The sequence below is a fragment of the Somniosus microcephalus genome, chromosome 5 (assembly GCF_052327205.1).
Source record: "Somniosus microcephalus isolate GS21.2 chromosome 5, FLI_Smic_1.0, whole genome shotgun sequence".
Taxonomy (NCBI): domain Eukaryota; kingdom Metazoa; phylum Chordata; class Chondrichthyes; order Squaliformes; family Somniosidae; genus Somniosus; species Somniosus microcephalus.
The window spans coordinates 182,078,742-182,091,679 of record NC_140991.1 but is presented as its reverse complement, the minus strand read 5'-3'; positions in this window follow the sequence as shown (position 1 = coordinate 182,091,679).

Genomic DNA, 12,938 nt, shown 5'->3' with positions numbered 1-12,938 from the left:
CTTTCTTAAATCAACCTCTCCCACTCGCGGCCTTTCTTGATTCAGCCTCTCCCGCTCTCGGCCTTTCTTAAATCAGCCTCTCCCGCTCTCGGCCTTTCTTAAATCAGCCTCTCCCGCTCTCGGCTCTTTTTAAATCAGCCTCTCCCGCTCTCGGCCTTTCATAAATCAGCCTCTCCCGCTCTCGGCCTTTCTTAAATCAGCCTTTCCCGTTCTCGGCCTTTCTTAAATCAGCCTCTCCCGCTCTCGGCTCTTTCTTAAATCAACCTCTCCCACTCGCGGCCTTTCTTGATTCAGCCTCTCCCGCTCTCGGCCTTTCTTAAATCAGCCTCTCCCGCTCTCGGCCTTTCTTAAATCAGCCTCTCCCGCTCTCGGCTCTTTCTTAAATCAGCCTCTCCCACTCTCGGCCTTTCATAAATCAGCCTCACCCACTCTCGGCCTTTCTTAAATCAGCCTTTCCCGTTCTCGGCCTTTCTTAAATCAGCCTCTCCCGCACTCGGCTCTTTCTTAAATCAACCTCTCCCACTCGCGGCCTTTCTTGATTCAGCCTCTCCCGCTCTCGGCCTTTCTTAAATCAGCCTTTCCCGCTCTTGGCCTTTCTTAATTCAGCCTCTCTGGCTCTCGGCCTTTCTTAAATTAACCTCTCCCACTCTCGGCTCTTTCTTAAATCAGCCTCTCCCGCTCTCGGCCCTGCTTAAATCAGCCTCTCCCGCCCTTGGCTCTTTCTTAAATCAGCCTCTCCCGCTCGGCTTTCTTAAATCAGCCTCTCCCGCTCTGGGCCTTTCTTAAGTCAGCCTCTCCCGCTCTCGGCCTTTCTTATATCATCCTCTCCCGCTCTCGGCCTATCTTAAATCAGCCTCTTCCGCTCTCGGCCTTTCTTAAATCAGTCTCTCCCGCTCTCGGCCTTTCTTAAATCAGCCTCTCCCACTCTCGGCTCTGTTTAAATCAGCCTCACCCGCTCTCGGCTCTTTCTTAAATCAGCCTCTCCCGCTCTCGGCTCTGTTTTAATAAGCCTCTCCCGCTCTCGGCCTTTCTATAATAAGCCTCTCCCGCTCTCGGCCTTTCTATAATCAGCCTCTCCCGCTCTCGGCCTTTCTTAAATCAGCCGCTTCCTTTCTCGGCCTTTCTTAAATCAGCCTCTCCCGCTCTCAGCCCTGTTTAAATCAGCCTCTCCCGCACTCGGCTCTTTCTTAAGTCAGCATCAGCCACTCTCGGCCTTTCTTAAATAAGCCTCTCCCACTCTCGGCCTTTCTTAAATCAGCCTCTCCTGCTCTCGGCTCTTCCTTAAATCAAACGCTACCACTCTCGGCCTTTCTTCAATCTGCCTCTCCAGCTCTCGGCCTTTCTTAAATCAGCCTCTCCAGCTCTCGGCCTTTCTTAAATCAGCCACTCCCGCTCTCGGCCTTTCTTAAATCAGCCTCTCCCACTCTCGGCCTTTCTTAAATCAGCCTCTCCCGCTCTCGGCCTTTCTTAAATCAGCCTCTCCTGCTATCGGCCTTTCTTAAATCAGCTCTCCCGCTCTCGGCTCTTTCTTAAATCAACCTCTCCCACGCTTGGCCTTTCTTGATTCAGCCTCCCCCGATCTCGGCCTTTCTAAAATCAGCCTCTCCTGCTCTCGGCCTTGCTTAAATCAGCCTCTCCTGCTCTCGGCTCTTTCTTAAATCAACCTCTCCCACGCTTGGCCTTTCTTGATTCAGCCTCTCCCGCTCTCGGCCTTTCTTAAGTCAGCCTCTTCCACTCTCGGCCTTTCTTAAATCAGCCTCTCCCGCTCTCGGCTCTTTCTTAAATCAGCCTCTCCCACTCTCGGCCTTTCTTAAATCAGCCGCTTCCGCTCTCGGCCTTTCTTAAATCAGTCTCTCCCGCTCTCGGCCTTTCTTAAATCAAACACTCCCACTCTCGGCCTTTCTTAAATCAGCCTCACCCGCTCTCGGCCTTTCTTAAATCAGCCTCTCCTGCTCTAGGCCTTTCTTAATTCAGGCTCTCCGGCTCTCGGCCTTTCTTAAATAAACCTCTCCCGCTCTCGGCCTTTCTTAAATCAGCCTCTCCCGCTCTCGGCTCTTTCTTAAATCAGCCTCTCCCGCTCTCGGCTCTTTCTTACATCAGCATCTCCCGCTCGGCCTTTCTTAAATCAGCCTCTCCCGCTCTCGGCCTTTCTTATATCAGCCTCTCATGCTCTCGGCTCTTTTTAAATCAGCCTCTCCCGCTCTCGGCCTTTCTTAAATCAGCCTCTCCCGCTCTCGGCTCTTTTTAAATCAGCCTCTCCCGCTCTCGGCCTTTCTTAAATCAGCCTCTCCCGCTCTCGGCTCTTTCTTAAATCAGCCTCTCCCGCTCTCGGCTCTTTCTTACATCAGCATCTCCCGCTCGGCCTTTCTTAAATCAGCCTCTGCCGCTCTCGGCCTTTCTTAAATCAGCCTCTCCCGCTCTCGACCTTTCTTAAATCAGCATCTCCCGCTCTCGGCCTTTCTTGAATCAGCCTCTCCCGCTCTCGGCTGTTTCTTAAATCAGCCTCTCCCACTCTCGGCTCATTCTTAAATCATCCTCTCCTGCTCGGCCTTTCTTAAATCAGCCTCTCCCACTCTCGGCTCTTTCTTAAATCATCCTCTCCCGCTCCGCCTTTCTTAAATCAGCCTCTCCCGCTCTCGGCTCTTTAGAAATCAGCCTCTCCCTCTCTCGGACTTTCTGAAATCAACCTCTCCCACTCTGGGCTCTTTTTAAATCAGCCTCTCCCACTCTCGGCATTTTTAAAAATCAGCGTCTCCCGCTCTCGACCTTTCTTAAATCAGCCTCTCCCACTCTCGGCTCTTTCTTAAATCAGTCTCTCCCGCTCTCGGCCTTTCTTAATCAGCCTCTCCCGCTCTCGGCCTTGCATAAATCAGCCTCTCCCACTCTCGGCTCTTTTTAAATCAGCCTCTCCCGCTCTCGGCCTTTTGTAAATCAGCCTCTCCCGCTCTTGGCCTTTCTTATATCAGCCTCTCCCGCTCTCGGCCTTTCTTAAATCAGCCTCTCCCGCTCTCGGCCTTTCTTAAATCAGCCTCTCCCGCTCTCGGCTCTTTTTAAATCAGCCTCTCCCGCTCTCGGCCTTTCATAAATCAGCCTCTCCCGCTCTCGGCCTTTCTTAAATCAGCCTTTCCCGCTCTCGGCTCTTTCTTAAATCAGCCTCTCCCGCTCGGCCTTTCTTAAATCAGCCTCTCCCGCTCTCAGCTATGTTTAAATCAGCACCTCCCGCTCTCGGTATTTCTTAAATCAGCCTCTCCTGCTCCCGGCTCTTTCTTAAATCAACCTCTCCCACTCTTGGCCTTGGTTATATCAGCCTCAAGCGCTCTCGGCCTCTCCTAAATCAGCCTCTCCTGCTCTTGGCACTTGCTTAAATCAACCTCTCCCACTCTCGGCCTTTCTTAAATCAGCCTCTCCCGCTCTCGGCTCTGTCTTAAATCAGCCTTTCCCGTTCTCGGCCTTTCTTAAATCAGCCTCTCCCGCTCTCGGCTCTGTTTTAATCAGCCTCTCCCGCTCTCGGCCTTTCTCAAATTAACCTCTCCCACTCTCGGCTCTTTCTTAAATAAGCCTCTCCCGCTTTCGGACTTTCTTAAATCAGCCTTTCCCACTCTCGGCTCTTTCTTAAATCAACCTCTCCCACTTGCGGCCTTTCTTGATTCAGCCTCTCCCGCTCTCGGCCTTTCTTAAATCAGCATCTCCCGCTCTCGGCCTTCCTTAAATCAGCCTCTCCCGCTCTCGGCCTTGCTTAAATCAGCCTCCCCCGCCCTCGGCTCTTTCTTAAATCAGTCTCTCCCGCTCGGCCTTTCTTAAATCAGCCTCTCCCGCTCTGGGCCTTTCTTAAGTCAGCCTCTCCCGCTCTCGGCCTTTCTTAAATCAGCCGCTTCCGCTCTCGGCCTTTCTTAAATCAGCCTCTCCCACTCGGCCTTTCTTAAATCAGCCGCTTCCGCTCTCGGCCGTTCTTAAATCTGCCGCTTCCGCTCTCGGCCTTTCTTAAATCAGCCGCTTCCGCTCTCGGCCTTTCTTAAATCAGCCTCTCCCATTCTCGGCCTTTCTTAAATCAGCCTCTCCCGCTCTCGGCCTTTCTTAAATCAGCCTCTCCCGCTCTCTGCCTTTCTTAAATCAGTCTCTCCCGCTCTCGGCCTTTTTAAAATCAGCCTCTCCTGCTCTCGGCACTTGCTTAAATCAACCTCTCCCACTATCGGCCTTCCTTAAATCAGCCTCTCCCACTCTCGGCTCTGTTTAAATCAGCCTCACCCGCTCTCGGCTCTTTCTTAAATCAGCCTCTCCCGCTCTCGGCTCTGTTTTCATAAGCCTCTCCCGCTCTCGGCCTTTCTATAATAAGCCTCTCCCGCTCTCGGCCTATCTTAAATCAGCCGCTTCCGCGCTCGGCCTTTCTTAAATCAGCCACTCCCACTCTCGGCCTTTCTTAATTCAGCATCTCCCGCTCTCGGCTCTTTCTTAAATCAGCCTCTCCCGCTCTCGGCCTTTCTTAAATCAGCCTCTCCCGCTCTCGGCCTTGCTTAAATCAGCCTCTCCCGCTCTCGGCCTTTCTTAAATCAGTCTCTCCCACTCGGCCTTTCTTAAATCAGCCTCTCCCGCTCTCGGCCTTTCTTAAATCAGCCTCTCCCGCTCTCGGCCTTTCTTATATCAGCCTCTGCCGCTCTCGGCCTGTCTTAAATCAGCCTCTCCTGCTCTCGGCACTTGCTTAAATCAACCTCTCCCACTATCGGCCTTTCTTAAATCAGCCTCTCCCACTCTCGGCCTTTCATAAATCAGCCTCTCCTGCTCTCAGCCTTTCTTAAATCAGCCTCTCCCCCTCTCGGCTCTTTTTAAATCAGCCTCTCCCGCTCTCGGCCTTTCTTAAATCAGCCTCTCCCGCTCTCGGCCTTTCTTAAATCAGCCGCTTCCGCTCTCGGCCTTTCTTAAATCACCCTCTTCCGCTCTCGGCTCTTTCTTAAAACAACCTCTCCCGCTCTCGGCTCTTTTTAAATCAGCCACTCCCGCTCTCGGCCTTTCTTAAATCAGCCTCTCCTGCTCTCGGCCTTTCTTAAATCAGCCTCTCCCGCTCTCGGCCTTTCTTAATTCAGCCTCTCCCGCTCTCGGCTCTTTTTAAATCAGCCTCTCCGCTCTCGGCCTTTCTTAAATCAGCCTCTCCCGCTCTCGGCTGTTTCTTAAATCAGCCTCTCCCGCTCTCGGCTCTTTTTAAATCAGCCTCTCCCGCTCTCGGCCTTTCTTAAATCAACCTCTCCCGCTCTCGGCCTTTCTTAAACCAGCCTCTCCCACTCTCGGCCTTTCTCAAACCAGCCTCTCCCGCTCTCGGCCTTTCTTAAATCAGCCTCTCCCGCTCTCAGCCTTTCTTAAATCAGCCTCTGCCACACTCGGCCTTTCGTAACTCAGCCTCTCCCGCTCTCGGCGCTCTGTTTAAATCAGCCTCTCCCGCTCTCGGCCTTTCTTGAATCAGCCTCTCCCGCTCTCGGCATTTCTTAAATCAGCCTCTCCTGCTCTAGGCCTTTCTTAAATCAGCCTCTCCCGCTCTCGGCTATGTTTAAATCAGCCTCTCCCACTCTCGGCCTTTCTTAAATCAGCCTCTCCCTTTCTCGGCCTTTCTTAAATCAGCCTCTCCCTTTCTCGGCCTTTCTTAAATGAGCCTCTCCTGCTCTCGGCCTTTCTAAAATCAGCCTCTGCCGCTCTCGGCCTTTCTTAAATCAGCCTCTCCCGCTCTCGGCTCTTTTTAAATCAACCTCTCCTGCACGGCATTACTTAAATCAGCCTCTCCCGCTCTCGGCCTTTCTTAAATCAGCCTCTCCTGCTCTCGGCCTTTCTTAAATCAGCCTCTCCCGCTCTCGGCTCTTTTTAAATCATCCTCTCCCGCTCTCGGCCTTTCATAAATCAGCCTCTCCCGCTCTCGGCTTTTCTTAAATCAGCCTCTCCCGCTCTCGGCTCTTTTTAAATCAGCCTCTCCTGCTCTCGGACTTTATGAAATCAACCTCTCCCACTCTCGGCTCTTTTTAAATCAGCCTCTCCCGCTCTCGGCCTTTCTTAAATCAGCCTCTCCCACTCTCGGCCTTTCTTGAATCAGCCTCTCCCGCTCTCGGCCTTTCTTAAATCAGCCTCTCCCGCTCTCGGCCGTTCTTAAATCAGCCTCTCCCGCTCTCGGCCTTTCTTAAATCAGCCTCTCCCGCTCTCGGCCTTTCTTGAATCAGCCTCTCCCGCTCTCGGCCTTTCTTAAATCAGCCTCTCCCGTTATCGGCCTTTCTTAAATCATCCTCTCCCGCTCTCGGCCTTTCTTAAATCAGCCTCTCCCGCTCTCGGCTCTTTTTAAATCAGCCTCTCCCGCTCTCGGCCTTTCTTAAATTAGCCTCTCCCGCTCTCGGCTCTTTTTAAATCATCCTCTCCCGCTCTCGGCCTTTCTTAAATCAGCCTCTCCCACTCTCGGCCTTTCATAAATCAGCCTCTCCCACTCTCGGCCTTTCTTAAATCAGCCGCTTCCGCTCTCGGCCTTTCTTAAATCAGCCTCTCCCACTCGGCCTTTCTTAAATCAGCCGCTTCCGCTCTCGGCCGTTCTTAAATCTGCCGCTTCCGCTCTCGGCCTTTCTTAAATCAGCCGCTTCCGCTCTCGGCCTTTCTTAAATCAGCCTCTCCCATTCTCGGCCTTTCTTAAATCAGCCTCTCCCGCTCTCGGCCTTTCTTAAATCAGCCTCTCCCGCTCTCGGCCTTTCTTAAATTGGCCTCTCCCTGTAAGAATTCGCAATGATTTACAGTTCTGAAGATTCATTTTTTTTGATTAAAGGATCCCTGAGCGATGTGCTTTAACATTTCCAGGGATAAAATGGCTGTCACCACATGGCCGAAGGCAAGGACAATGCTTTGTTTACAAAGCAATTGAATGCTGTTAGCATTTGTTTGTATGTCGAGTGGATCCAAAGGACATCTAAACTGCAGAAGTGACTTTTTGTATCTTAAATGGGAAGCGTTAACTTTAAATGGGTTTCCAATCACCCAGTACTGGACTATAGAGCAGATGTATCTCCCTTTTGTTTCAGCAAAGGGAGCTCTGAAAATCACATTAACTCAATCTAACCACTTTGAGTTAGCCTATCACAGCTTTGGGGTTAATTTTGCACACAGCCCTTGCAAGGCACGGATGTGAGGGGCTCACCAGGTATAAAAAAAGGGCTGAGCAGCCAGCTCGCTCTCTTGACTCTTGGCTCTTGACTTCCTGGGACGATAGGTGAGCTCTCTCTCTCTCTCTCTCTCTCTCTTCACTGGACCATGTGAGCAGAGATTTTCTGACTCTCAACAAGGCAACCTAGCAGGAGTTACGTGGAGATGGTGATTTCAGGGAATTGCTAAGATTGTTTAAATACATTGTAGCCATTGTATCCCTCGTTTTTGCCGTGTGTACCCCCTTGATATATAGTTTTACAATTTTACTGTGTTCGTGTGGGATAGTTTGATATTGTGATTATAGTTTCTTTTAGTTCATAAAGCTTGATTTTTTTCTCTCATCCAAACCACGTGTTCCATTTTAATATCATTAATTATAAGTTCCTCCACTCAGAACTAAAGGAGGGGTAGCGATTCAAAACCGCTGTTTTAAAATTGGTTTTATTGGAATTGGTCTGATGTGCAGGCAAAGGCTGCAAGACCAGGAAAATTGCTTTAAACCAGTTTAAAAGAAGCCCCCGGAATCCTTACAATGGCGAGCCAGGTAGGAGTGGAGGCAGTTTTTGATTTAATAAGTGGTCTGGATCTGGAGAAAGCATCAGTTCTTGTTTCTCTCGTTTTCAGTCTGTGGGTAGCCCTGCGGATGTTAGCAGCAGCGTGTATGCTGACCTATCGGGGTATAGGTGGCTGGGTTAGGAAGGGAGAGAAGAGAGAGCAGGAGGAAAGGTTTAGGGAAGCAAGGGCAGCTTATAAGCTGGCCTGCGCCCTAAGGTTTGAGGAAGCAGATCATGGCCCCTGTAGGGCAGAGATAGAAAGCCTTAACATGGCTTTAAATGCATCTAAGGGGATGATTTGCATGGTCAGCCTGAAGGCAGGTCAGCCGGACTTTACTGGCAGCCCAAGTAGAACCATCCCACAGGCAACACCCAGAGCGGTGCTGGAGAGGGAATTAGAGATCCCAAGACAGCTGCCCACAGCTCCGGGTCTTGAGGAGCTCTGGCAGCGAGGAGGGGTGGACAATGGGGTGGTAGGAGACATAGGGAGGGAGCTGACACCAGGTTTTAAACATGGGGAGGAAAATTTCCAGCCACCAGCAGCGGGGGGTGAGAGTATACCTGCCCCCAGCACAGGAGTGGGCAGGGAAGAGCAGACAAACCCAGAGAGAGATTTGCACTAGCAGGCTTCCAGATATATTATACAGTGCGGGCTCTTTGGACATGGGGGAGAAGGTTCCCAGCCAGCTGTTTCTCCCATAGAGACACCCCTCAGAAGGTCTCAGCGGGTGCCCCAGCCTAAGAAAGCATGGTCACCCACTTTACAGTGGAGTGGGGCGGTTTCCCGAGCCAGGGAAAAGCCAGAGAACAGAGGCCCCCACTCAACAGCCCTAAGCTGCGAGGGACCAGAGACAGGAGACAGTCCAGCTTCGCTGCAGCCAGCAGCAATCTGCGACAGTGATAGAGATTAGACTGGCCGTCCGGAGACGGGCGGCATTTGTATCATAGCTATGTGTGTGTATATAGCGTGCTTTTAAGGTATTTTAAGTTTTGTTGATTTAACTAGTTTTAAGTTTAAGCAAAGAGTTTAAGTAAGTTTAACACGTGTGCCGAATGTTTGTATTTTGGTCCGAGGTCAAGGGACCCGACCATGTCTCTGATGTGCCTCAATAATTCCGAGACTCGATGTTAGCGAAACAAAACAAGGCTTTTATTAACTTAGAAGGTAACACGCAGTGGAGAGAGATATCTTCCATCTGGAGGTCTGCAGTACTGGATATGAGGCCAGACTGAGCTTGCTTACATAGGGGCCAGGTATGGGCGGAGCCCTACACACAATACATTACAATATACAATACAATGGTGAGGAGACGGAACTGAGGTAAGGGAACTGAAACCTGAAACCAACCACAGTCACAGGCAGTGATGAATGGAATATTTCATCACAGTCTCCACCTAAGGCAGCAGGTCAGTGAGACCTGGCTGCATGTCCTTTTAAGTTTTTGCAGGAGATTGGAAAATGAAGCAGCCATGTTCGCCCAGCCCGAGCTGGACATCGAATGAAGATACGGAATGTTGGGGATCACCTCGCCACTGGACGAATCCAGGAGACCCCGCAACGATCTTCGGGAAAAATTGGACAGAGTCTGGAGGAACTTGCCTACTCCTCCTACGGGGAGGAGATGGCCCCAGCTGGGTGGGGCATGGCCCCCAACCCAGCACTATCCTGACCGAAGTTCACGTGCGGGAGACCTCGCTGTTGAGGAGTCACGATGGGGAAGCGCGGGTGCCTGATCATAGGGACGCGTTCCCTGGGGGTGGGTGGTGATGGCCCGGGAATGATTGCATAGAGGAGGGGGAGACCCAAGAGTCGCGTGGGTGCGGTCGGGGGAGGGAGGAACTCACCCGGGGGCCCACGGGCAAGAGGATAAGTGTGGCTGGGAAGGATGAGTGGGTGGCCGGATCAGTGTGGGGCCAGAGAGTGCCGCCACACAGGCACCCATCATTTTCTGCAGCCAGTCGAGGGAAGACAGGAGGGGGAGGGACTGGGAGTCATGAGATCCCATACTCCCCGGTCTCGGTCTGTGCCAAGGTAATTTTAAACGTGAGGGGTACCCCGCCTCCACAAAAGGACAAGGGAACGGCTCGGGGCTGTCGGAGCAGGCTGGTCGCTAAATCCATTCTGCCTGTTTTAAAGTTTAAGCTGATCAAAGGGGGGTGGAAGGTACTTTTACTGCCCGAGTGGGAGGAGCATACCCACTCGAATTTCGTGACCCATCATCGGCACGTGATGATCTGGGTTCATTTAAGCATGTTGTTCAATGATTTTTTGTATTTTGTGTTGCAGCCCCAAGTTGAGCAGAGGCGTGAGGTCCTCTCCGTGCTTGGGACCAGTTTGTGACAACTCCAAGTTGAGCAGAGGCGTAGGACCCTCTCCGTGCTTGCAATAATTTTTGAGTACATTGTGTAACTAAGATTGCAACATTTTGTAATAACGTATGATGTAAAAAAAAAAGGTGATTGTAAATTTGGTTTACACTGTATAATTTTACAAGCGTGTAGGGGTATGAGACCCCTTAGTGAAAACTGAAGTATCTGTAAGATGCCTACCGTACCATGGTTTTTTTCTTGAATTTAAGGGGAATAGACGGGACGGGGATCAGTGGCAGATAGCTATTAGGTAAATACAGGGGATGGTTGTTTGTGGGGGGTCAGAAATCATTGCTCATTACTTCAAGAGGATACTACAAGCAAACTGGAAGTATCCAAGGGCGGACTGTAAGAATTCGCAATAATTTACAGTTCTGAAGATTCATTTTTTTTGATTAAAGGATCCCTGAGCGATGTGTTTTAAAATTTCCAGGGATAAAATGGCTGTCACCACATGGCCGAAGACAAGGACTATTAGCATTTGTTTGTATGTCGAGTGGATCCAAAGGACATCTAAACTGCAGAAGTGACTTTTTGTATCTTAAATGGGAAGCGTTAACATTTGAAAGGATTTTAAATCACCCAGTACTGGACAATAGAGCAGATGTATCTCCCTTTTGTTTCAGTAAAGGCAGCTCTGAAAATCACATTAACTCAATCTAACCACTTTGAGTTAGCCTATCACAGCTTTGGGGTTAATTTTACACACAGCCCTTGCAAGGCACGGATGTGAGGGGCTCACCAGGTATAAAAAAAAGGGCTGAGCAGCCAGCTCGCTCTCTTGACTTCCTGGGACGATAGGTGAGCTCTCTCTCTCTCTCTCTCTCTCTCTTCGCTGGACCACGTGAGCAGAGATTTTCTGACTCTCAACAAGGCAACCTAGCAGGAGTTAAGGGGGGGGATGGTGATTTCAGGGAATTGCTAAGATTGTTTAAATACATTGTAGCCATTGTACCCCTCGTTTTTGCCGTGTGTACCCCCTTGATATATAGTTTTACAATTTTACTGTGTTCGTGTTTGATATTGTGATTATAGTTTCTTTTAGTTAATAAAGATTGATATTTTTCTCTCATCCAAATCACGTGTTCCGTTTTAATATCATTAATTATAAGTTCCTCCACTCAGAACTAAAGGAGGGGTAGCAATTAGAAACCGCTGTTTTAAAATTGGTTTTATTGGAATTGGTCTGATGTGCAGGCAAAGGCTGCAAGACCAGGAAAATTGCTTTAAACCAGTTTAAAAGAAGCCCCCGTAATCCTTACATCCCGCTCTCGACCTTTCTTAAATCAGCCTCTCCCGCTCTCGGCTCTTTTTAAAACAGCCTCTCCCGCTCTTGGCCTTTCTTAAGTCAGCCTCTCCCACTCTCGGCGCTCTGTTTAAATCGCACTCTCCCGCTCTCGGCCTTTCTGAAATCAGCCTCTCCCGCTCTCGACCTTTCTTAAGTCAGCCTCTGCCGCTCTCGGCCTTTCTTAATTCAGCCGCTTCCGCTCTCGGCCTTTCTTAAATCAGCCTCTCCCGCTCTCGGTTCTGTTTGAATCAGCCTCTCCTGCTCTCGGACTTTCTGAAATCAACCTTTCCCACTCTCGGCTCTTTTTAAATCCGCCTCTCCCGCTCTCGGCCTTTCTTAAAATCAGCGTCTCCCGCTCTCGGCTCTTTTTCAATCAGCCTCTCCCGCTCTCGACCTTTCGTAAATCAGCCTCTCCCGCTCTTGGCCTTTCTTAAGTCAGCCTCTCCCACTCTCGGCGCTCTGTTTAAATCGCACTCTCCCGCTCTCGGCCTTTCTGAAATCAGCCTCTCCCGCTCTCGACCTTTCTTAAGTCAGCCTCTGCCGCTCTCGGCCTTTCTTAATTCAGCCGCTTCCGCTCTCGGCCTTTCTTAAATCAGCCTCTCCCGCTCTCGGTTCTGTTTAAATCAGCCACTCCTGCTCTCGGACTTTCTGAAATCAACCTCTCCCACTCTCGGCTCTTTTTAAATCCGCCTCTCCCGCTCTCGGCCTTTCTTAAAATCAGCGTCTCCCGCTCTCGGCTCTTTTTCAATCAGCCTCTCCCGCTCTCGACCTTTCGTAAATCAGCCTCTCCCGCTCTCGGCCTTTCTTGAAGCAGCCTCTCCCGCTCTCGGCTCTGTTTAAATCAGCCTTTCCCGCTCTCGGCCTTTCTTAAAACAGCCTCTCCCGTTCTCAGCCTTTCTTAAATCAGCCTCTCCCGCTCTCGGCGCTCTGTTTAAATCAGCCTCTCCCGCTCTCGGCCTTTCTTAAATCAGCCTCTCCCACTCTCGGCCTTTCTTAAATAAGCCTCTCCCGCTCTCGGCTCTTTCTAAATCAGCCTCTCCCGCTGTCGGCCTTTCTTAAATCAAACTCTCCCGCTCTCGGCCTTTCTTAAATCAGCCGCTTCCACTCTCGGCCTTTCTTAAATCAGCCTCTCCCGTTCGTGGCTCTTTCTTAAATCAGCCTCGCCCGCTCTCGGCCTTTCTTAAATCAGCCTCTCCCGCTCTCGGCCTTTCTTAAATCAGCCTCTCCAGCTCTCGGCTCTTTCTTAAATCAGCCTCTCCCGCTCGGCCTTTCTTAAAACAGCCTCTCCCGCTCTCGACCTTTCTTAAATCAGCCTCTGCCGCTCTCGACCTTTCATAAATCAGCGTCTCCCGCTCTCGACCTTTCTTAAATCAGCCTCTCCAGCTCTCGGCTCTTTCTTAAATCAGCCTCTCCCGCACGCGGCTCTTTCTTAAATCAGCCTCTGCCGCTCTCAACCTTTCTTAAATCAGCCGCTTCCGCTCTCAGCCTTTCTTAAATCAGCCTCTCCCGCTCTCGGCTCTTTCTTAAATCAGCCTCTCCCGCTCGCGGCTCTTTCTTAAATCAGCCTC